Genomic DNA, 22,275 nt, shown 5'->3' on the forward strand with positions numbered 1-22,275 from the left:
ACAGCTGCCCGGAGCACGTTCTCGAGCGGTGAGGCCCAGCTGGCAGGCCGCTGAGCGGCTCCCTCCACGCGTCCGGAGCCACGGTGGGCTGGGTCGTTGAGAGCCCGGTGCGACCGGGTGCAGCCCCTCGGGTGCCATGTGCGCCTGCGTGTCACAGCCCGCGTCCGCTGCGCTGGAAAGCTCTGTGGACTCGCTGGCCAGGACTCCAGTGGGCACGTCTGTTTTCTTCAGGGGACTCAAGCAGCTGCCTTCTCTGACACTCGAAGGACATGGTGGGTGAAGTACTAACTGCCTTCAGTTTGGGAAGCGGGCTGCACGGCCAAGCTCTCTTTCTAGGCACCTTCCCCTTGTTAGGAACGACCGTGCGCTTCTCAGGGTATCTGTGTTTCTGGAACATGTTCCCCTTTCATAAGGGGTCCCGTCTGCAGTGTGAGTGGCCCCGGGACCCCGGGGGTCTCGAGTGCCCGTTTGCCCCTGGGTGGGACTGCCGGGTCAGGTGACGGCCATGTGAGTGGGGCTGTTTGCTCGGGGAAACAGGAAAAGCACAGGGCGCGTTTTGAGAAGTTGCTTTGCGGGCCGTGTCTCTGCAGCAGCTTTCCGCGGGGCTGCGCTTCGAAGGCCACTGGTTTGGTCACTTCTACTTCAGAGATGGGTCTAAATGTAATTAATTCAGGTCCCCACTAAGTGCTGACTGTTTCCTGCTCCCCTGCAGAATGTGTGCTTTTTTGGTACTCGTGAGCTCAGGCTGGGGGACTCGCTCAGACTTCACTCTGTCCTTGAAAGCAGCGTAGGCACCAACAGGCCCGGCCCAGCTGGTGCTTCTAGTCTTTTTTGCCCAGAAGGGGCTGCTCTTAGCCCACGGCCGCCCAATATTGCCTGGGTGCTGACGGCCGCCTGTGTTTGGTGAGGTTGGGACCCACAAAGGGCCCCACAGCCCTTTCTTGGAGCTGAGTGCAGCCACTGAATCCCAGATGTTTCTGCAGAGGCAGGCCCCTCAGGCCTGGCGTGTCCGAGAGCTCCAGGAGAGGCTGGCTGGCAGCCGCAGTGGGAACAGTCTCTGCGGCCAGGAGCTGAGCCATCTCAGGGGTCCTTGTGTCCCCTTCCACATACTTTGAGGAAGATGGGTGCTTTGCTGAGGCCTCTTCTGTCGGTCAAGGCCCCTGAGGTCCTAGAGTGTTTCCAGCCCTGAAAAGGATCATGTAACTTCGAGTGTGATTTTGGCTCAGTGCGTGCAGGTGTCGGCCTCCAGGTGGTCTCCCAGGCAGATCCGGGGCTCCACCTCCCCGGACACTGATCTTCCGTCAGGACCTTCTGGAACTTCACTGTTCGGAAGGGCGCAGCGTGCTTCACGAGTGCATTTGGTTTACACTCAGGAGTCCTCCTTCAAGGGATGATATTTCTATAGGTTTTTATCACTCCTGCTGCTGTGTGGGGTTTGTTTGTTTGTGGGTGTGGTTCAGAAGGTCCCTTGCTGGGGGCCATGGAAATCTGGCCCTGTCCAAGGCCCAGCAGCCCAGCCGAGGGTGGGGAACCGCGAGTAAGCACGGACATAAGCCTTGCTCCCTGCATGTACCTCAGCCTTTCGCGTTGGCGGGGCGGAAGGCAGCCTCTTGGCCAGGTCCACTTTGTTTTTGCTCAAACATTGCTGACAGATTGAAAGCTCACACGGCGCCTGAACACGGGAAGCAACTAAGCACAGGTCTTCCTTGGTTAGACAGGGAGTCTGAGCACCCCTTTCTGGTCCCTGGGGTGTGATAGGTCTTATGGAAGGCTTTCGGGATGCTCCATGTCTGGGGACATTCCTTTGTGGGAAAAGAGCATTCCGTTTTCACCGCGGGCCCATCTGGCTGAGAATTGGATGCTTTAGGGAGCCCTGGTTTCAGTAAGAAGCTCAGTGAACTGTTGATCTATCCTGACGTGCCCAGTGCTGAGTGTCAGCTAGTCCTTGGGCCTGCAGGTATCAGTAGGCCCGGCTGCGAACCACTGAGTCAGGGAGCAGGACCCTGGAGGAGCCTGGGGGCTGACCGCAATCTCACGGAGGCTTAGAGGGCTGGCTAGCAGCAGGAGGTCCGTGGGTGAGCTGTGGGGATGGGCGGGCAGGTGCTGGTCCTGCACAGTCGGTGTCTGGCAGGGAGTGGATGTGCAGGTGGGGCCCACACCTGCTGTGCAGGGCTTTGAGGGCAGGTGCTTTGCTGCAGGGACTCGTACAAGCCGGCTGTGTCTGTGCTCGGGAGACACGGGCAGAAGCAGCCCCTTTGGGCGTTCGGCACTCCCCTCTTGTCCAGAGGGATGCTTTGGCTGGTGCCTTATTAAGTCTGATTTTCAGGCAGGTCCAGTGCTGGCATCGATGTTTATGTGGCCTGGACTTTTGAACTCCGGTGTCTGTCCCAGCAGCACGTCCCACCAGCCGTTGTGAATTAAATGCTGCCTGTGACCCCTTACCCTTGCTGCTCTTAAATTCATGCTTTAAAAACAGCTTAATGAGGGGTTTACTGGTCCAATTGGAAGTTTTTATTAAAACCTATTAGTGCTGGAGCGGAGCCTGCCTACAGGAAGCGATTAGGCAGCCACGGAGTTCCAGGCGGACTGGGCTGCAGCAGGTCCCACCAAACCGTTTCCAGACCCTTGTGGCCCCAGCACTGGGCTTTGCCTGGTTCTCATATCCTCTGCTTTAATTTATGGTTCGTCTAATTCCCTTCCCAGCCCCCATGTCCAAGAAAGCAGTTTCTTTTAATCAAATTATTCCCGTAATCAGACGCAGCCTGGCCTGCCCTGTCCTGTCTTGTGAGCTTGCCCGGCTGGGCACCCTTTCAGGGGAGTCTTTCCCTGCTGTTTCCTGGGTGCTCAGGCTTGAGGCAGCCACTCTCCTAGCACAGCCCCCACAGGTCTCGGCCGGCACCCTTCCTCCCTGCTGCCTGAGAATGAGAGGGCCCCTCGGCACTGTTCGGATTTGGTCTCTTGTCTGCTCGTGTCCTTAGGAAGGACAGAGAAGCCTGTATCCAGTGATTTCCAGAGCTGCCGTGTGGCATGCGTGGGCTCTGAACCATGTCCACTAGCAGAGACGCGCATTTCCAAAGTGGGAAAAACAGTCTTGAATGGTCTCTGCTGCACGGTCAGTGTGAGCAGCCCTAGTTGCCTGTGACAGCCTGAGAGGGGCCCGGAGTGTGAACGCCATCAGCCTCTGCCCTGTCTGAATTTCAGGTGCTTTCTCAAACAGGGTCTTGGGGTTGGTCCTGATCTGGGGGGAGCATTCTTGCCTCCCCCCCCCCCCCCGCTGTCCTCTCTTTGGCCTGATGTCTCTGTCTGCACACACAGTTCCCTTCTCTGCTCACTGGGAACACCAGTGCTTCCTGCTGCTGGAGAAGGAGCCGTCAATGAGGGGCTGGGGCCTGGGGGTCACCCAAGACACCCTCCCCACAAGAAGCAGCCGGTGCTCCTGGCTGTGACCCACTTGGCACAGTGGTCCCCTGGAGACTAGCATGTGGAAGGGGAAAAGCAGGACTAGGGTGCTGGGGGCCCTTACGGGGAGTCTCTCACGGTACTGGGTTCTCCTTCCCTGTGTGCGTGCACAGTGAACATGCCTGGTTTTCAGTCTTCTCTTTTTCATCTAACGTTTTCTCCTCCCTTCCGTGTTAACCCCCTCCCTTACACCCTCTCTTACGCTCATCCCTCCTCAGAGCTGCGTGCAAAGGTGGATGCATGCGCACGTGCACTCAGGTTAAGGCCACTGTAACCGGACGGGGCCGCGCTGCGTGCATATCTGCCGCTCTGTTTTCACTCAGGACTATCTGGTGAAAATTCTTTCGTTGGACCTACAAGAAAACATATTTTAAAGACTTTTTTTCTTACATGATCATTAACCTTTTGCTTATAGCTAGATGTGAATCTAGCTACCCATTTCCATTTCTAAAACTTGATAATCTCTTTAATAAGCAGAATTCTAGAATAGTGAAGATCCATTTTGTTGCTTTAATCCATACTTGTAGTTCTGAGTCCATTTGGGTGGCTTTTGTCTGAAGTGCTTCTAAACTGTCTTTTATCAAACTGCATAGATGTGGATTTTGACTAACATTTGCTTTTTTGGCCTTCAGATTTATTTCTAATAATTTGAAACATAAATGTGAAAAACGATTTGTACCCAACTTAATACGCCTTTCAAACAGGAAAGTCACTAAAGATTAAAATATGGCAAAGAATGTGCTTTGGAATTAACATAGTGTCGGTGGTGCATTAGGGTAACATCTAACATCATGGTTGATGAACTATTGTCTCCTGGGTGCTGGTGCCCTAGCGGTTGAAAAACTGGTTTTGTTACCACTCCGTTTTCTGGAGACTTGCTGCAAGTCCCTATGGCCAGGACTGTCTGACTGCCACAGGCTCTCCCTTCCCCCCTCCCACTGTTGCCATCATGGCTACATGCTGTTAGGAGTGGCCTTTCCACCCCCACCCTGGGCAATGCTGAGTGGTTGTCTGTTCCCTCCTTTATTCCTGTGGTCAAAACTATCATGGGTCTTTTCAAATAAGTGGTTTTATCTGATTTTTAAAAAAATGTGTTCTAGCTCATTAATTTGTACTTTTTATATGTTTCCTCTTTCTGGGAGGAAGGGGTTTATTATTTTCTAAGATTTTGAGCTGATTGTTAAACTCATTAATTTTCCATCTCTTTTTAGCTGCTAATGAAAGCATGGAGGCAGGTCACCACTCCCCTCCGACTGTGTCCCTGGCCCATCCAGCCTGTCAGCTGAGATTCTAGTGTCTTTCTGACAATGGCACATAGTGTAGTTTTATAATCATCGGTGCTGATGCTTCTATAGTCCAAGTGCTGTTTAGAGAAGAGTTCCAAAAATCCCAAGCCCTCAGGGTTTTATAGGTGACCTTTTGTTGATCAATTTCTGATTTTAGTACATTGTAAGCAGATAATCAGGCCTGAAGGTTGTTCTTTTAATCATTAAAAAAAATAAAGTAGACATGTGCACAGATTAGAAATTGTATTACACAGCTTCTAACAAAAATAGCAGTATCTTTTACCTCCACTCACCCCATTCTGTTTCCTGGAGCAAATCCTTTACTCCTTCTACCACTGCTGGTATTTTCCTCCATATTTCTGAATAATACATTTATGTAGATTATTCTTGGTATACGCTTTTAGACTTTATATTCTTCCTGTTATGAACGATAAGGATTACTCTCCCTTATCTCTGATTCTCTTTCTCCATCTCAGTACAGATATGTCACAAATATAATTTATGAAACTCCTGTTCAGTCATTGTGTAAATGTCAGCTGCTGAGCCAACAGTGAATTGTGCTCATTTGTTTCTAATAACTCTTTGTTTTTCCTGAAGTTAATAGTTGCCTCTTCTTTTTTGGTTTTCCTTGTTTTTCATCTCTGATCATGCTTCACCATTCCATTCCAAATTCACCAGCACAACTGCTTGTTTCCTCCCAATACTATTTTTACAGACTCAAACATGTTAGATAATCTGTCAGTTCCTTTTCCCCCCTTCACGGAGATTTCTGCTGTGGAACTGAAGCCACCTGGAGTGGATACTTTATGGGCCCCTGGATTTGGAGATTGTGGGGCAGGCTAACTCTTTGCCAGATTGGGTGGGTACCAGTGACTTATTTGTCCTTCCTCCCATCCTAGAGATCCTTACGGTTCACAGAGGGTGGTCCCAGTTGTGCTAGGGGTAAGGCTCAGAGGCACAGTCATTTCTCCACTGCCTTCTTCCCCATGTATATTCCAGGGCATCATTCTTAGGAAGGGTCATTTTTAAGCCCTCATCTTCATCACATATTATATAAAGACAGCTAAAAGCAACTGGTGAGATGAGTCCTTCCCTTTACTTCTCCAGCATTAGTAGTTGCCTGACTGAGGCAAGATGAACCATCGCCCGTATGCTCTTTCCCTACCGGGTACACACTGGTGTGTCCTGAATCACAGTGGACAGCTGAGAGGCCAGAGATGGGCTTTGGTCTCCTCAGACACCATTGCAACCACTGGCTGGCCTGGAACCTCCAGAATCTGGTGTGTGTCCCTGGAGCTTCCTGGCTCCAATACCCCATTGTCGGATGCAAGAGGAACACAGCGTCGGCGAGCCTGACCTTTGCCAATGCCAGTAACAGGGAGAAGCATTGTTAGGTTAGCCCTGGAGTAGCAGCTGTGTGCCAGTTTCTTTTGTAAATGCTTTGATATTTTAAAACAGAAATTTTAAGCAAGGAAGCCATGCTTTGTTGCTGTTACAATAGCAGCTCTTGTCTGTGTGGATCCGTTGAGTGAAGACACTGATACTGGAGCAGTTCTAGTGCTGTGATTGGTTCCTGAGTGCGTAGAACACATCTCTTCTTAATGGTTTGTGTCCTTTTCTTACTGAATATTTTATAGCTCTTTTAAAGTAGGATCCCTGCACTTACGTTGGTTGGTCTCAGATTTAAATATCTTTGACAAGGTAGAGCATTGCTGGTTTTCCATTTGGCTTTAGCCTCAGTGAATGTCTTTTGAGCGTTTCGGAGACTTACGTGCAGACAGGATTGTGATACATTTTTGTGCCACGTCCATTCACACTTACTGGCCTCCTTACTAGGCTGCTCCCACTGTGGGACACGGCCCCCAGGACAGCGGGTGCTCCCCAGCCCCGGGCCCAGCTTTGTTTTTCTCCAGCTCACCACCCTCTGATGTGGGTTTTTATGTGTATGTCGGTTTATCGTTTCTCTGCCTGCCCTCCTCCCTTGGGACAGCGCATGAGTGCTGGGGCTTCACGGGTTGCCCAGCATCCCCGCAGCACACAGGATGGGGGAGCTCAATCACAGCGCGGCTGGTCCATGGTGACCCTGCACACGGGTCCACACTCAGATGCCACAAGGAGGCAAGTGGGCTGGGTTTGTATAAGTCGCCACACATTCTTGTGTTGTCACTCTTCTCAAGGCTGCTGGCAGCTCAGGAGCCCAAGCGTGGTGTGGTGCATGGCATGTTGTATAGAGAAAGCTGACCAGGATTTTCCCCCCGATGGCGTGTCTCCTGAACCCAGAGCACTAGCACAAAGCACCACAGTTCTGGTGTTTCTGCGAGATGGTCGTGTTGACGCACATATGCCATTCCCAGGGACTCCATCGGCCTCCATGGCACGGCAGCCTCGGGTGTAAGAACACAACAGCTCCTCAGTACTCCTGTGTCCAGGAGACACGCTGAGCAGAATGTCTACAGTGCATTGATTAAACCCAACCAGAGGCAAAGCACAAATGGATAACCAACCACGGAGCAAGAGACACCACCTGAGGTCCCATCTGAGGTCTGTGCTCCTCGCATCAGCCAGGGGGAATTCAGAATTAACAGTGGCGTGGCCGTGCTTTGTTCCCAGGTTGCAAACAAAAATGAGAGGTGGCTCTTGTCCAAGGCAGAGCCCCCAGGACCCTGTCCTCTTCACGATGGTCAGGTGCATGCCCGTCTGGGGGCAAGGCCTCACGAGCCAGGTGCTGACCAGAGGCTCTAACTTGTACCAGGTGGAGTGATGTCAACAGGACTTTTAAAAAGATGATCTTGACATAGTTTCTCTCACAGAAACGTTGCAGAGAAAAGTGCAGAGGCCTCATCAGCCTTCACCCTGCATCCCTGCAGGTGGCACATAACTGTGGTCGGAATTGAGACGTCAGCACTGGCAGGACTGTCGACTGAACCAGACTGTGGTTGGGTTTCTCCAGCTTGTTCACCAGTGCCCCTTCCCGCCCCAGGGCCCCTCCTGGGGCCACACTGCACTTGGCCGCCTCGTGTCCTTCGTCCCCGTCCCCTCTGGTCTGCGGCAGTCCGTAGGACTTCCCTGGCTTTTCATGACCTTGCTCGTTTTGAGCAGTTCTGGTGCATTTGGTCCGATGCCCCTCATGTTGGGTTTGCCTGGTGTTTCTTGGGATGAGACGGGTCACAGAGGCGAGGTGCCCTTGTCACCAGATCGGGTGCCCGAGTTCACGCGACTCGCTGCGGAGGATGCCGACCTGGATTGCCTGGTGAGGGTGTGTTTCCAGGTGTCTCCTCCCGTCTGTTCCCTGTCCCGTGGAAGCCGCGCCCTGGGCCCAGCCCGAGCCCCACGGGAGGGAGGACTCGGCACCACCCTGGGAAGGGGGGTCTCCACAGGGGAATTTCTCTGTGAGGAAGGTTCGTGTCTCCTCTCCACGTCTTCGCCAGTCCGCACGTTGAGTGAGGCTCCGGGTCATGGTCCCACGCCGTTCCAGGTGGTGGGTGTCAAACAATTTGTGGATCTACGTTAAAGTCACATAGTCATTAAAAATTGGGGGAGATTTTTTGAGGCTGTGCAGTTGTCCTGTTTTTGCCTTCAAGAACTGCCCACCGATTTAGGCTTCCCTGCGGCCGTCACCACTGTGATGTTCTGGTAGTGATTTTTCCGTTTCCCTCATTCCTTCTTTGGAATTCCCCTATGGAAGAGCTGTCCTTTCTCCCCCATTTATCAAATACGTGCTTACGTTGCTGTGGCTACTCGTTCAGTTCTCATAGAGTAGGATCTGGCACTGGGGGACCTGCTTCGCTGCTCATTGCCCAGCCGTGGCTGTGGGGAGCCCCTAGGCTGGCTACCACACCCTTGTTGAGTCCCCCACCTCCCGACTTCTTAGCCCTACAGGAGCTGCAGGCCCATCTCATGACTTCTCTCCCGCAGCCCTCTCTTCAGCTCTTTCCCCAGGGGCCCTGGTTCCTTGTCACAGAGAACAGTGTTAGACACCGTGGCCTGGGTGTTGGGTGTGCTTGTCGCTGGTGGGGTGGCACGGCTTCTCTGCCCTGCAGTGGACAGAGCCAGGAAGTGTGTGAACACTTAGAGCACACCACTGACAAGCCGTGAGCCGTGACTCGGACCTGGATGAACCTCAGAGGCCTCACGCTGCAGGAGACGAGCCCTCTCAGCTGCTGCCCACGGCGTGATCCCGGGTCGGGGCCCGGGCGCAGGCTGCCTGCTGGTTGTGATGGGGCTTCTCAAATCCACACCTGTGTCGACGCATGAAACTGGGGCACAGAGTCTGTGGGAACTGCACTGCTCGTCAGTGTGCTAGGAACCCATGACTGCTCTAAAAAATAACATTGAGAAGTATACAGCACAAAGAGTAAATTTCAGCATACATAAATCTTTAAAACACTAAGCAGGATGTGTGGGGAAGGCAAATAGAAACTGCACCAAACCTGCTTATCAACATGCAGTGTTTACACACACGTATGTGTTCTGTAGGGCACGTATTACACGTTACAGGTGACGTGTTGTATTTGTGTTTCGTTCTACCTTCTGTGTATGACCTCCCTGCATATGTGTCTACTTAAGCACACTGAGGGGTCGAAGAAGGCGTTTTCACTGCGCCCTAGGTCTGACCACACAACGCAGGAGACGGCCTCGACGTTCGAGGGCTGTTACCATCCGTAGAGGCATTTATAAAACAGACTGCAAACCCGCAGTAAACAGCGAGTGGTTCGTGGAGCAGTTTTAGGTAGCTAATAAGCACGTGAAGTAATTCAGCCCGTGGTCGGGAGACTGTTGTTAAACCAACAGCAAACTGCTTAACCCGGCCTCGGGCTGGGGAGGAGCATCTGCGGCGGCTCTGATGGTGGCTGGGCACCCGGGCCCCACCGCGAGCTCACAAGTCCGTGCGCCCTCCTTGGAGGACAGGGTGGCCACACAGTCTTCGAGGTGTGTGTGCCTGTGGGTCCTGCGGTTTTCTACAGCAGGGTTAGGGGTGTGCAGAGAGACTGTGAGGGCTTCGTCACTGTGTTTACGGCGGGAGAAAATGGAAATATGCTTAAAGGCTCAGCCATGGAGAATTAGTTACAATTACATCTCTGTGGGTTACTAAACCATATGATTTAATGATGCAAAAATATAGTTAAGATATATGAAAATGGGTTTTAAACTATGTACTGTATTCCATTTTTGCTTCTGAAAAAATCTTTGGAAATTATTTGGAAGTATATGATCAAGGAGTTAGATGTATCTCTAGGTAATCAGATCACTTTTCTTCTGAGTTCCCATTTATTTTCACTCAGCATTTTTGCTCTCGATTAAGGATTAATTTGTTTTAATAACACTACTTTTAATAAATTGGTTCTAATACAGTGAAATCAGTGTTAGATCAAATGTGAACTGATGTGAGCTGGGCACAACACAGGAGGAGACATTGCTCCCAAAAGGCTTTGAGGAGCCCAGGTGGGGACAGGGAGGGCAGGAGAGGGGAGCCAGCGACGCTTTGGCTGAGGGATGGAGTGAGGCCCACTCCCAGCCAGGTGCCTTTGGCTTGGTGGAAAGTCACTTCCTTTCCTGGGACTGGGGCCTTCATGGTGTTTATGACTAGAGGTGGGATATGGATGGGGTTCAGGGGCCGGTTCTGAGTGTGGGGGCTGTGGGGCCCTGCCCGTGCTGGGGGTTTGGGAGGAGTGGAGGCCTTCAGAGGATGGCACAGTGTTAAGACCGGGAATGGACTCGGCTTTGTCTCTCCTGTCGGCCAGTCCAAGGTTGACCTGTGCTCTGCATTGCTGCTGGTAGGATTGGACACAGTCTGCCTAGGCTCCCCCCAAGGCGGTGCGTGGAGAGAGGCCCCCCCAGGCAGTGTGTGGAGAGAGGCCCCCCCCAGGCGGTGTGTGGAGAGAGGCCCCCCCAGGCGGTTCATGAAGAGAGCTGAGGGTCCAAAGAGCGGTCCTCAGGAAGCGGTGTCTGGGTTAGGGAGGGAGGGGCTGATGAGGCAGGGAGATGGTCCTACTGGAGTCACTGATGAAACCCAGCTGTGGGCGTGAGCCCGAGGAAAGGAGGGCGCACAGAGTACTTTATATCAAGGGTATTTGGTGCGTGGGGTCTGCAGAGGCAGTCCACGCTACAGGGGGGCGCCAGCCAGGGCCGTGCGTGGTGTGGCACTTGGCGCTTCGTCGGGCCTGGAGAGTTTGCTAGCCTCCTGCCCGCTCGGTCTGTGCCGTGTCTCAGAGTTTGTGTTTTTGAGGGCAAGAAAGCACCTTCCGTCGGAGTCAGAGCTGTGTGATGTGCCTGAGGAAAGGCCCAGGGCTTGGGGATAAAAGCGGTGACTCAGGAAACAGGAAGCTGTGATTCTCGCCATGCCAAGTGGCTCTCCAGGCCTCAGACGCTTCTGGACTCCCCACGGCTCGGCCCCTTCCTAAGTTCTAAGCACGTATGTAGTTCTGTTGACTCACGTAAAGGTTCTGCCTCGGCACCGGGCCTGTTCACACAGGGCGGCAAGGTAAGCACCAGCCTTCAGAACAGACACCGTCATGCAGTTCTCGCTGGGGAAGCCTCGCCCCGCCACTTGGCTTCAAGACCTGGATCAAGACTGTTGGCTCAGTGTCTGTAAATGGACAGTTCTGTAATTTTTTTTCCCTTTTGATGGTGCCAGAATGAGCAATTATAGTCATAATCCCCAATGAAAAGAGCAGTGGGGGCAGAGCCTGGGGCGGGTGTGTACACACGAGCTCTGTGGTTTGGGAGCAGGACAGCCCCTCTCACACGGTCACTGAACGGGAGCAGAACCCTCAGTCTTAGAGAACGTGGCTGCCGTGCACCAGGACCCTGGATCCTCCTCCCTTCCCCTCGGGCCCTGCGTGCCTGGTGTGTGTGGGACAAGCGGCAGTCCTCTGCTGTGGTGGGCGCGGAGCGCGCGGCTGGGCTCGGTTCTTGCTTCCACGTCGGGCGGCCACGGTCGGCCCCCTCAGTCCTGTTTCTGCCTCTAATTCTTAACCTTCTTAGGGAAACCAGTCACTCGGAAAGTGGATCTCCTATTTTGGGGGAAAAATTGTTTTAAGGGTTACACCTGAATAGTTTGGCTAGACTCACCACCAGACTCACCATACTCCCAGAGACCCTGGCTTTCAGCTGCTCTGCTGGTTTCCTCTTCTGGAAAATGCATGACAAAATCTCGTATGTCCGTCTATAAAGTTTAATGGCTTTCTTTATTTCTTTCTTTTCTTTTTCTTTTCTTTTTCTTTCTTTTTTCTTTCTTTTTTCTTTCTTTTTTCTTTCTTTTTTCTTTCTTTCTTTCTTTCTTTCTTTCTTTCTTTCTTTCTTTCTTTCTTTCTTTCTTTCTTTCTTTCTTTCTTTCTTTCTTTCTTTCTTTCTTTCTTTCTTTCTTTCTTTCAGATTTTATTTATTCATTTGACAGAGAAAGAGACAGCCAGCGAGAGAGGGAACACAAGCAGGGGGAGTGGGAGAGGAAGAAGCAGGCTCCCAGCGGAGCAGGGAGCCCGATGCGGGGCTTGATCCCAGGACCCTGTGCCCAGGCCCTGAGCCGAAGGCAGACACTTAACGGCTGAGCCACCCAGGCACCCCATCTTTAGAAAGTTTTAAAATGTCTTTTCAGAAGACCTATTCCCATACTCCTTCTAAGAGTGGCTTCTGGAACAAATGGCAATTTACCACATAGCGTTTCAGTTTGTTAGGGTTTGTGAGCATGCTGGCCGTCAGTTCTGGATGTCCCAGCACATGGGAGGACTCTTTGCTTATTTTTCTTTCACTTTTGATTACAATTTGGGAGCACGCACCATGTCCGTGTCCCTGTGAACAGGCCGTGGCCCAGGCTTTGGCGTGCTGACTCCCCATCGGCCGTGTGGGTGTAGGAGGCCGGGCGGCGCTGCCTGCGGGTGCGCGTCCTGTGTCCTGCCCAGGATGGCGGCTCTACAGCAGCTCACGGAGAACACGGCGGGGAGTTCGCGCAGCCGGTTAGTCTGTGTCCCAGTGTTGCTGGCTGCCTCTGAAAGAAACGCCTTCTCTACAGCTGCTGTGTCTGACTGAGGCCCGACACACACTTGACAGATATGTTCCTGTAGCCTCTTGAAGCCTCCCCTGCTGCTCCCTGGGCTCCCGGACAGGATTTTGCAGCAGAGCCAGAGAGCACGGCTTATCCTGCGGGGAGCTGACCGCCTCCGGGCCTGGTGTCCCCTGCCCGTCGCCCGTGGGCTAGCCACAGGGCTCCAGGCAGCATCCGAGTCAGCCTGGCTTTGGGCAGGGATGCATCACGGCTGCCGGGACTTCTGTTGCTGTCGGACAGAAAGCACAGGCTGCCATCCCCAGTCTGCGATGGTGAGATTGCTGAGGGACCAGCTGTTACCAGCTGATCCATCCACGAGAAAGTTCTCCATCAGCAGCACCGAGGGCCCAGCCACAGCGGTGGCGAGTGCCTGGACTCACCCCCCCAGGGCCCACCCAGAGTGCTCGCTCTCATTCTGTCACTCTGTTTGCCTTTATCTGGGATTTTTTTTTTTTTTTTTAAAGCAACTTTCCTTCATCAACTATTTGGTTGCTCGAAATCCAGCTTCTCTGGAAAACTCAAGATAGGACACTTTATTCTTTCCCTTGTGAACTTGCAGAAGAATCACCGGCCCCTAAGGAACCAACAGGGTCCTTTAATGTCATTTGCCAAGGCTGCCACTGCCACCTGAGAGCTGAGCTCATTTTCTGTAGATTTTTAAAAAACTTTGTGTGGGCAGTTGTATTTGTTTCTGTGTCAAGTCTTAGAACTTTTCTTTTTCTTATTTTTGCAGTGGCTAAGAATAAGTGTTACATAGGATGTTTTAAATTATGTTGTTAGGAAAAATTTAAAACATACCAAAAAAGCTTAAGGGATTGTATAGTAAGAACCCATATATCAACCATTTAGCTTGTACAGTTTGTATTTTACTAGATTTTTCCCTTTGTGTAGTGAAGTCTCTTCATCTCTCTGGCCGTCTGTCAGTCCGTCATCTGTTTGGGTGCGTTTCGAAGTCAGCGTCACCTGCCGCGTACTTGCCCCCGTATATTAACTTCACGCAGGTCGCTACCTAGCGCTTAGCGTGCGTGCAGGTTTTTCCCTCAACCGAGAACTCAGACACGATGAGATGCGCGGATCATAAGGACACGGTGTTAGAGTTTGACAGATGCGTGCACCTGTGTGGTCCACCTTCCCATCAACATGCAGAGAATTCCCGTCACTCCCGTGCACGCGGAGGTGGGACTCTGTCTGTTGTTAAAGCTGGGTCTGTCTGTCTGCACCCGTGCTCTCCGCGCGGAGGGGAGGGTTGCTCCGTGCCTGGCTTCTTGGCTCACTTTCTAGAAGTGCTGCTCAGTGGCTGCCTCTCTGCAGACCATGTGTCCTGTCCCTTCCACACCAGGGATACTTGATCTCGGTGGCCTGTGGGAAGGGCCATCGTTAACTGTGAGTGACAGCTGGAGGACTCAGCATGTCCGAAAAATGAAATCAGAATGACCCAAATGAAAGCAGGTCTTAGGTGGTGAATATCGGGGAACCTTCTTTTGCTTCCTCGCAGTGTTTTTGTGGTGATGTGTAGTGTTTTTCCACCTCTTTATTGTTACTAGCAGGGGGCCCCGAAGTTGCATTCTTACCACTTGGATTTACATCCAAAAGAAAACGGCTTGTGTTTCTGGGTCCTCTGCAGCACGGCCTGTGGCGGCGAAGGCCATCGTGTCCTGGTTGATGGGGCCCGCAGCCTGATCCGTGCTGCTGCGTGAGGGCAGTGCTCCTACACTTGTGCTGCGGTTGCTCGGCGGCTGCATTTCCTCTCTAGATCTGCGACGGTCTCCACATTCTCTCTATGCAAACGACTGGGAACCTTGCTGTTTGAAAGCGTGTGGATTCTTGGTTCTAACCTCTGAGGTGGAAGGGTGCGCATTTGGTTCCCTGTTTCTCACCTCCACTGTTCCTGACAAGAAGCCAGCTGTCACCCATCCTGTCGTTTCTCCGAATGTCATGTCTTCTTTTTCTCTGACTGCGTGGGAGATTGTCCTTGGTTCATAGCAGTTTGACTCTGTTGTGCCTGTATGTGCCGTTTTTTGGGTACTGCCTTGGTTATGATTCTCTGAGGTTCTTGAGTCTGTAGCTTTTGTCTTTTACCAAATTTGAATAATATTTGCCAATATGTTTTCAGGTTATTTTCTGCCCATTCCTCTCCTAGGATTCCAATTCTGTGTATGTAGGACCTTCTGATGATGTTCCACCAGTCCCTGAGGGTCTGTTTTCTTACTCAATCTTAAAAAATTAATAAATAAATAAAAGTCTAGGGGCACCTGGGTGACTCAGTCGGTTAAGTGTCCAGCTCTTGGTTTCAGCTCAGGTCATGTGCTCAGCATCGTGAGACTGAATGTCAGGCTCCATGCTCACTGGGGAGTCTGCTTGTCCCTCTGCCCTCCCCCACTCGCGTGTGCGTGCTCTCTCTAAAATAAATACATCTTTTTAAAAAAATCTCTGTTCTTCAGGTCGAATAACCAGTTGAGCTATTTTCATATTCACTACCTTTTTGTTCTCTGTCCTTCCAGTTGTTACTACGTTCATCTAGTAAGATATTCGTTTTGGATATTTTCTTTTCCGGTTCTAGAATTTCTTTGGTTCTTTTCTTACAGTTCTGTTTCTCTGCCCAGTTTCCATATCTGTTTATGCCTTATGGGTATGTTTTCCTTTACACCCTTGAACACGCTTACAAGGGATGCTTCCTCTTGTCTTCCTGAGCTGGCACTTGGGTGCAGTGTGGATGGAGAAGGAGAATAGGTGAGATGTGCAGCCTGGGGGGTGATGAGTGTGCTGTCCGGCAGGTTGTACTGGGGTGGACTGAGGCCCAGGTCTCACGTCCAGGGAAGGCCTCCCTGAGAAGGTGACATCTGGGCAGAGACATGACCAAAGGGCCCCAGGAACGGGTACTGGGGGCTGAGACCTAAGGTGGGCCTGGGCCTCCAGCAAGGGAGGAGAGCCCAGGGTGGAGTGGAGGGGTAGGTGAGGCAGTCAGCGGGGCACTGGTTAGCTTCACCTTCTCCCTGCGGGCCTCTGCGGGTCACTCGTGTGGTGTTTTTCTAATGATTCATGTCAGCTGACTTAGCTGAAACCCCTCCTCCACTGTACACTGATCCTTTCAAAAACAAAACAAAACAGCATTTCTGGAAACTTCCCCTGATGGTGTCGGGACTGGCCCTGCCCCTCACCAGACCACCACCCCAGGCTTCTTCACGCACAACTCTGGAGCAATACTGGCTGTCGGCGGTGCCCGCGGGGTCCTGTGACTGATGCCCGCCTCTTCTCTCCGTGGCCCCGTGGAATGTACGTGCTGCCCGGAGTTGGGTCTGTGGGGTGGGCTGCACCTTGGTGGCCATCCTGGCTTCCAAACCCAGAGCTGCCTATCCCCTCACTGGAGGGCCAGAAACCACTCCCTTTCAAAGGGGTAGTGGTGCCGGCTCTGACACGTGTGGGAAGGGAAGGAAGAACGCTGCTGTGCCCAGGGTGGTGACCCCCCCAGTGGAGACCGTGTCTGTGCGGGGTGAGGCTGCAGTGCCGCCCCGACCTCTGACCTGAGCACCTGCCCGGTAGAGACGTGTGTGACTTCCTACTTTTCAGATGAGTTGACCCTCCCCGTGATTTCTGGACACCCCATCCTTGCTTGTCAGCCGGGCCCTGCCCTCCTTTGGGGACGAGGGTCTGCCCATCAGCAGGTTCAAGGTGCCCAGAAACCGTGTTCAGTGAGTGTGTGGAAGATCTGGAAAAGCAGAGAGTGAAAATGGGTCATTCTCCAGAACTGTGTGGGACGAGGGTGACCCCACTTGCACGGGCACGGGGGCCTAGTGTGCATGGAGGCAGGAGCTCACTCAGCTGCGGTGCCAGAATGAGGCTCGCTCCATTCAGGGCCCGTGGACATAGGGTGTCTCAGTGGACATGCCTCCCAGGGTTGACTGAGAGCAGGGTCCACACCAGCCCCTTGCACCCTGAGCTGTGCCCATGGCTCCACGTGGCTCGTGGGCACACGACAGCACAGCAGACCCAGATGGTCCCCGCCGTCACAGACAGCCCCGTGGACAGCACGGACCAGCCTGTTTTCAGGATTCTGACAAGTTACTTTGGGACAGGCTTCCGTTAGTTTTCATGCACAGGAAACAAAAGACAAAGAAATGGTAATGCATCATGCCCTTCAGCCTGATATATGTTAAATATTTGGAATATATTAATCCTACGAAATCTCTGTTGCTAGATCTAATTTCCGTTGACAGGAAACATTTTCCTGTTTATCCACAACCAGTAACGCTAGCTAAGGTCGTTGCTGTGAGTTCTGTTTTCGGGCTAGCTGGTGACACGGGCACAGATCTGAGCAGCAGGCACACCTGGGGCTAGGACGCCTGGTTGCTGTGGTAACCAAGTATTAACCAGCACCGTGACAAAGTGCAGGGGATGGAGGGTCACTGTGTGGGTGTGTGGGTTACACAGGTCACTTCCTGTTCCCTGCAGCGCCCAAGGACATCCTTACAACACAGATTAACAATTTTCTAAATGATTCATAACTGGGAGCATGCAGTTTAAAATGATTTTTTTTTAAAGCATGAAGCCTTTAACCAACTCTTCCAAAAGTATCTGCTTGCTAGAAAATTCACTCCTGTTCACGATCTGATCGGACTTAAATTCTGCCTCTGAACGGTGGAGACCCCGGCTTGCCTCTCCTTTCAGAAATCAGGCTTTGTCTCGGGGCTAACAGCAAGAACAGCCTCACGTGCCACGTTCCGCTACCCAGTTCAGGCTGGTTCTGGAGGATTCTTGGGCAGATTCAGCTCTAAGCAGACTGTGGGGCCAGGGCTGGGGGGCAGGCAGGAGTGTGGCCCCATCTCTGGGGTGCGGCTGGCATCAGTACCGTCCAGCCCCTGAGGACAAAGGACTGTCCCCAGTCTGTCCCCTTGGGGCAAAGTCAGCTCTACAAGCCATTCCGGTGGCCAAAAGGGGTCGCCGAGGCCAGGCCCCTCACACGGTGTCCTTCCCCGCAGACTCACACGCGTGACGCATCCTGGCTACAGCTGGATGCCACGGCGAGGGATGTGTGCGGGGGATGTGAGATTCGCAGACGGGTGAAACGCTTTGGTACCTGAGGGGCACGGTCACCCCAGAACCGTGTCTGTGGCCGTCTCTTACGCTCATGGCGTGAAAAGGGCCCCTTGCGTGTCTGTGGCCTGCAGCCCTCTTGCGCCGCACCAGCAGCCGTGCCCAGGGGACCGGCAGGCTGCTCGCTAGCTCCCCACCCTCACACGGAAGCCAGAAAGGTGAAGGCAGCGAGTCTGAAGAGCTGCGAGTGCTCTCCAGGTGTTGCCGGGGGCCCGGGTGGCCGCGGGTGGGGCAGCCCCGCGCAGGAGTGACAGCCCATCAGAGGGGAGGCATCTTTCTCCTTTTTCCCGGTTTCTAACCTGAAGCTAATGGGTTTCCCGCTCCTCCTGTGGATGGTGGCTGTCATTCTTGAAGGATCCATAGGTGCCACGCTTCATTATTCTTTCTAAGTAACTGTCATAATTTTCAGGAAGGAGACGAGCCCTCGGTTGGTGCAGTCTTTCCAGAGCGGCCGTCTCCGCAGCTTCCACTGTCCATGATGCTTTTCTCCTGGGTCCCAAGTGGCTGCATTTGTGCCGTGTGGACCTTGACTCAGGGTGACCTCCACAGAGGTCTGGCGCAGGCCTCCCCTCTAAGCCGCCCTGGCCCAGCCGGCTCCTCGCTGGCCAGAGCATGTCTGCTTCCTGTCCCGAGCAGGCTGAGCCTGGAGGGGCCACCGGGGTCCCCCACCCCTGCGCGGTCCGCCTCCAGGTGCCATGCCCCCGGGCCCCTCCCCAGTCACCAGGCACGGGTCAGGCCTCTTGCTGGACTGAGTGTTGAACAGAAGAGTGTCTTCACTCCACGTGTCCCGACTAGGGAAGCAGGGTAAGCACCACCTGCACACTAGTTTTATTCGGAGAGCAGGTGCCCTGAGCTGAGCCAGAGGCTCAGGAAGTGGGGCTGAGAGGCGACAGCCCCGTGCTTCTGTCTAGACGCGCCAGGGTGCACGTTCACATTTCAGGGGGTCTTTCCTCGGGCTTACCCTGCAGCGGCCCGGCAGACACAGGCATGCGTCACATGCCTAGCAGCTGTAGATGCCAGTGCAAGGGCGCATCAGGAGAGCGCCTCCCCCCTCCCACCATACTGCAGGGCTCCGGGCTGTGGCCGCTCACCGACCTGGAGGACGAGCTCTGGTCAGCGCTGCATCGAGGGTCCCCATCCCATCAGCACCGGGTGGGGTGACCCTGCAGCCTCCCCGACGGCAGCCTGTGCCCAGCCCCATGGCCTGTCTGAGCATGCTGCTGCTCGGAAGGGCAAACGGAGCTCGGGAGCTGCCCGCCACCCGACAGCTGCTCCGGCGGTCGGTGTCCGAGTGTCAGGGTCACGAGTGCTGACCCCACATCTCCAACTGCAGGCCTTCCCTCTACGTGGGAAGCTTCCCAAACGTGGCCTGTTGACCACTTGTCTACATTATTGGAAAGAAGCCAGGAGCCAGAGAAGTGACAGTTCCAGAAGCAGGCATCTGCCTGGACCTCAGGCTTTGTGGCTTCCTGGTGGATGTTAGCTAACCGTCACTGCAGAGCCACTGGCAGGACCTCCGCAGCATCGCCGAGAAACGTCCAAGGGGGTGGAGCCTTCTAGGCCCACCGTGGAAGGGAAATTTTTTTGAAAAGATTTTATTTATTTGAGGAGGGGGAACAGAGGAAGAGACAGAATCTCAAACAGACTGAGCAGTGAGCGCAGAGCCCAGCCTGGGGCTCAGTCCCACGACCGTGAGATCGTAACCTGAGCTGAAATCCAGAGGCAGATGCTCAACTGACTGAGCCGCCCATGCACCTGAAACTAAGTGGGCGTTTGCACCCCAGCGAGGAACTGGTTTGCTGTCTCCCCTCCAGAAAAGGATCTGAGCACAGAGGGAAAAGCACAGGTGCCATCCCGAGGGGCTTGTAACAGATACGAGGCCGCGGTGGGATCTGGCAGTTGCGTGCGGGTCAGCACTTGCCATCGTGAGCCCTGCTGCCTGGCCTGCGTGGTGGCGCCCGGCTGCGCATGGGCCATCCTCCACGCCCAGCCTCAGGCAGCGCCCCGGGCACCTGTTTTCTGGGGACGCCTGCCCGCCGTGCTGGGGAACAGTGGTGCTCCTTGTGCCGTGGCACAGCTGCCCCGACGAGATCCACAGAAGCTGGGGGTTCTGCCGGCGACCCTTCCCGCCCCAGTGGTGTTGGTGAGCACTCATGGCCCAGCACCGGTGACACGGTGGCTCCAGCCAGAGTGAGGGGGACCGGGGGGGGCATAGGTGGCTCTGCTGTCCCCGAGCAGCCTGGCGGGGTGAGGAAGGTTCCAGTAGGTTCACAGGAGGCAGGAGGGCAACTGTCCCTCTGCCGGTCCACATAGTCCCTAAGGTGGCGGTGTGTCCCTTGCCCGCCCCCCACCTGGCCCGTCACCTGCTTGCCGGCACTTAGGTGGGTCTCTGGGCTCTGCCATTTGCACATCACTTTGACTGGTGTCACTCAAACTGCATATTAAAATTCCGCTCATCACATCTGTGCAAAGTGATGTGGCAATTAGAGAAGGCGGGCCTGTGCTCTGGGGAACGCTGTGCACCCACGTGAGCGTCTCAGCGTACAGGGGGTTTCCAGCGAGTGCGGCAGGGCCCGCACTGCGCTTTGGGGCTGAGCAGGTGTCCCTGTGCCTGCAGTGCTGTGGGCGGTCGCCCCACCTGGCTGTCCCTGCTGCTTGCCTGGTTCCGCCCAGAGTGCCCTGTGTGCTCGCCTGTGCTGCTGCAGGGAGCCACGGGGCCCTTGGCTCCGACGTGTTCTCAGCACACGGTCGAGGGACTGGAGCAGGTGGCAGGTACGGGAGGTGCTCCCTCACAGAGTGGAAGTGTCCGCAGAGAAGCAAGCCACACTTACCGGTCACTTCCGTGTTCCATGGCACCCTTGGGGCATGAGGGCACATACGTTATAAACACCCCAAGTGAAATGGGTCCAAATCTGACGACAATTATCTCTCAAAATAAAACTAGAAAAATTGTCATGTAAGGAACAAAGTCTGTTTTTTTCCTTGTTGAGACAAGAAAAGGGAGTTTGAAGCAAATTGTAAAGCAACGGTCTTCCATCGATGTGAATGAGAAGAGAACCTTGACCCGGTGTGTTTGGTTGGTCTGCGTCTGGCATCTCCAAAAACAGACTAACTGCTAATACGCCTGCTCTCTTTCCTTCTCCGAGTTCTGACAGAAGTCGGCTTCCCAGCTCTGAGTCGGGGCAGGTGGACGCTGGGAGGCTGGACGGAGCCCACGTGGGCATCCCACACACTGAGTCCCCATGGAGGGGTGGCGCCAGTGCCCCCTTCCCGGCCACAGCCCCCACCTCACATCCCCTCTCCTGAGGGCACCTCTCCCCAGCACTGTCCAGGCTTTCTGCTTCTGGAATCCTCTGTGGACGGATGTGGGGTGCACGCTGGTAGCCCCAGCGTCCCCAGCACGGGTGCACATGGCTCAGCCGAGGCGGTGAGCCTACGGAGATGCCGCGATGGCCACTTTACCCGTCAGCCCTGGTGCCGGGCGCTGCGTCACAGCAAGCTGACCTCTCCCACAGGGGGGCTGATTTGGAACTGGGGCTTCAGAAATCCCCAGAACACATGAGAGTAAATGGGTTCCCCCCATGTTATTATGAAAAATGTCCAACTACAGAAAGTTTCAAATAGGGGCACCACCAAGGCTGCACTGGGCGTCCGCTCTGCCGGCTTCACTGCATCCCTCATTCTAACCTTCTGTATGACTCAAAGCAAGTTGCAGACCTCAAGAGCTGTCCGTCCAGCCCTAAAAACTCAGGTTCCGAACTCAGGGTTGTCTGCTGGTTGTCTTTGTTGTTGTTGTTCAGGAAGAAATTTACAAACCATGAAATACACAGACCTTCAGGTGCCTCTGATGAATCTTGGCCTGGGCACCCCCTGCCCTCACCCCCACCGGGTGTCACCCTGGTGTCCCTGGCGGCTAGGTTCCCATTTCTTTCTCCTATATCCGTTTTGCTCATTCTAGAACCTTCTGTGAGTGGAACCATAGTGCGTGGACCCTTGTCTAAAGCATCTTTCATGCTGCATAGTTTTTGATCAAAATGAGATTGAAAGGAATGTGTGCCCCATGCAGAAAGGCCAAGTGAGAGCAGCAGCCTGCAGCCTGTTTCAGGTCCCAGCTCCGGGAGTGTCTGTGAGAACACGAGGCCCTTGTCGCGGCTGTGCACGCACTGCTCCCTGCACGTCTCGGCAGGGCTCCCAGCTTGCACCCTCACATCCTGCAGTGGAGCTGGAGCCCCTGACCTGCACCTGCGTCTCCCCCAGCACCCCCTCACTCAGTGCAGACCAGGGCTAGCGTCCACTCTGTGGTCAGACCCTCACATCAGGTCGTCTGGCCCAGTACACGTGGTCACACCACCTGTCCTGGTTCACGGACCATTTAAGTTCAACTGAGTTTGGTGGAAT

General features: G+C 53.9%; 1 protein-coding gene across 1 annotated transcript in view; it reads left to right on the plus strand.

The window, feature by feature from the left end:
* The window catches only part of LMF1 (lipase maturation factor 1), an 88,747-nt gene that overhangs the window by 24,194 nt on the left and 42,278 nt on the right, over positions 1-22,275 (plus strand). The gene's annotated exons all lie outside the window — the stretch shown is intronic.

The sequence above is a fragment of the Ursus maritimus genome, unplaced genomic scaffold, assembly GCF_017311325.1.
Source record: "Ursus maritimus isolate PB19 unplaced genomic scaffold, ASM1731132v1 scaffold_2, whole genome shotgun sequence".
Classification (NCBI taxonomy): domain Eukaryota; kingdom Metazoa; phylum Chordata; class Mammalia; order Carnivora; family Ursidae; genus Ursus; species Ursus maritimus.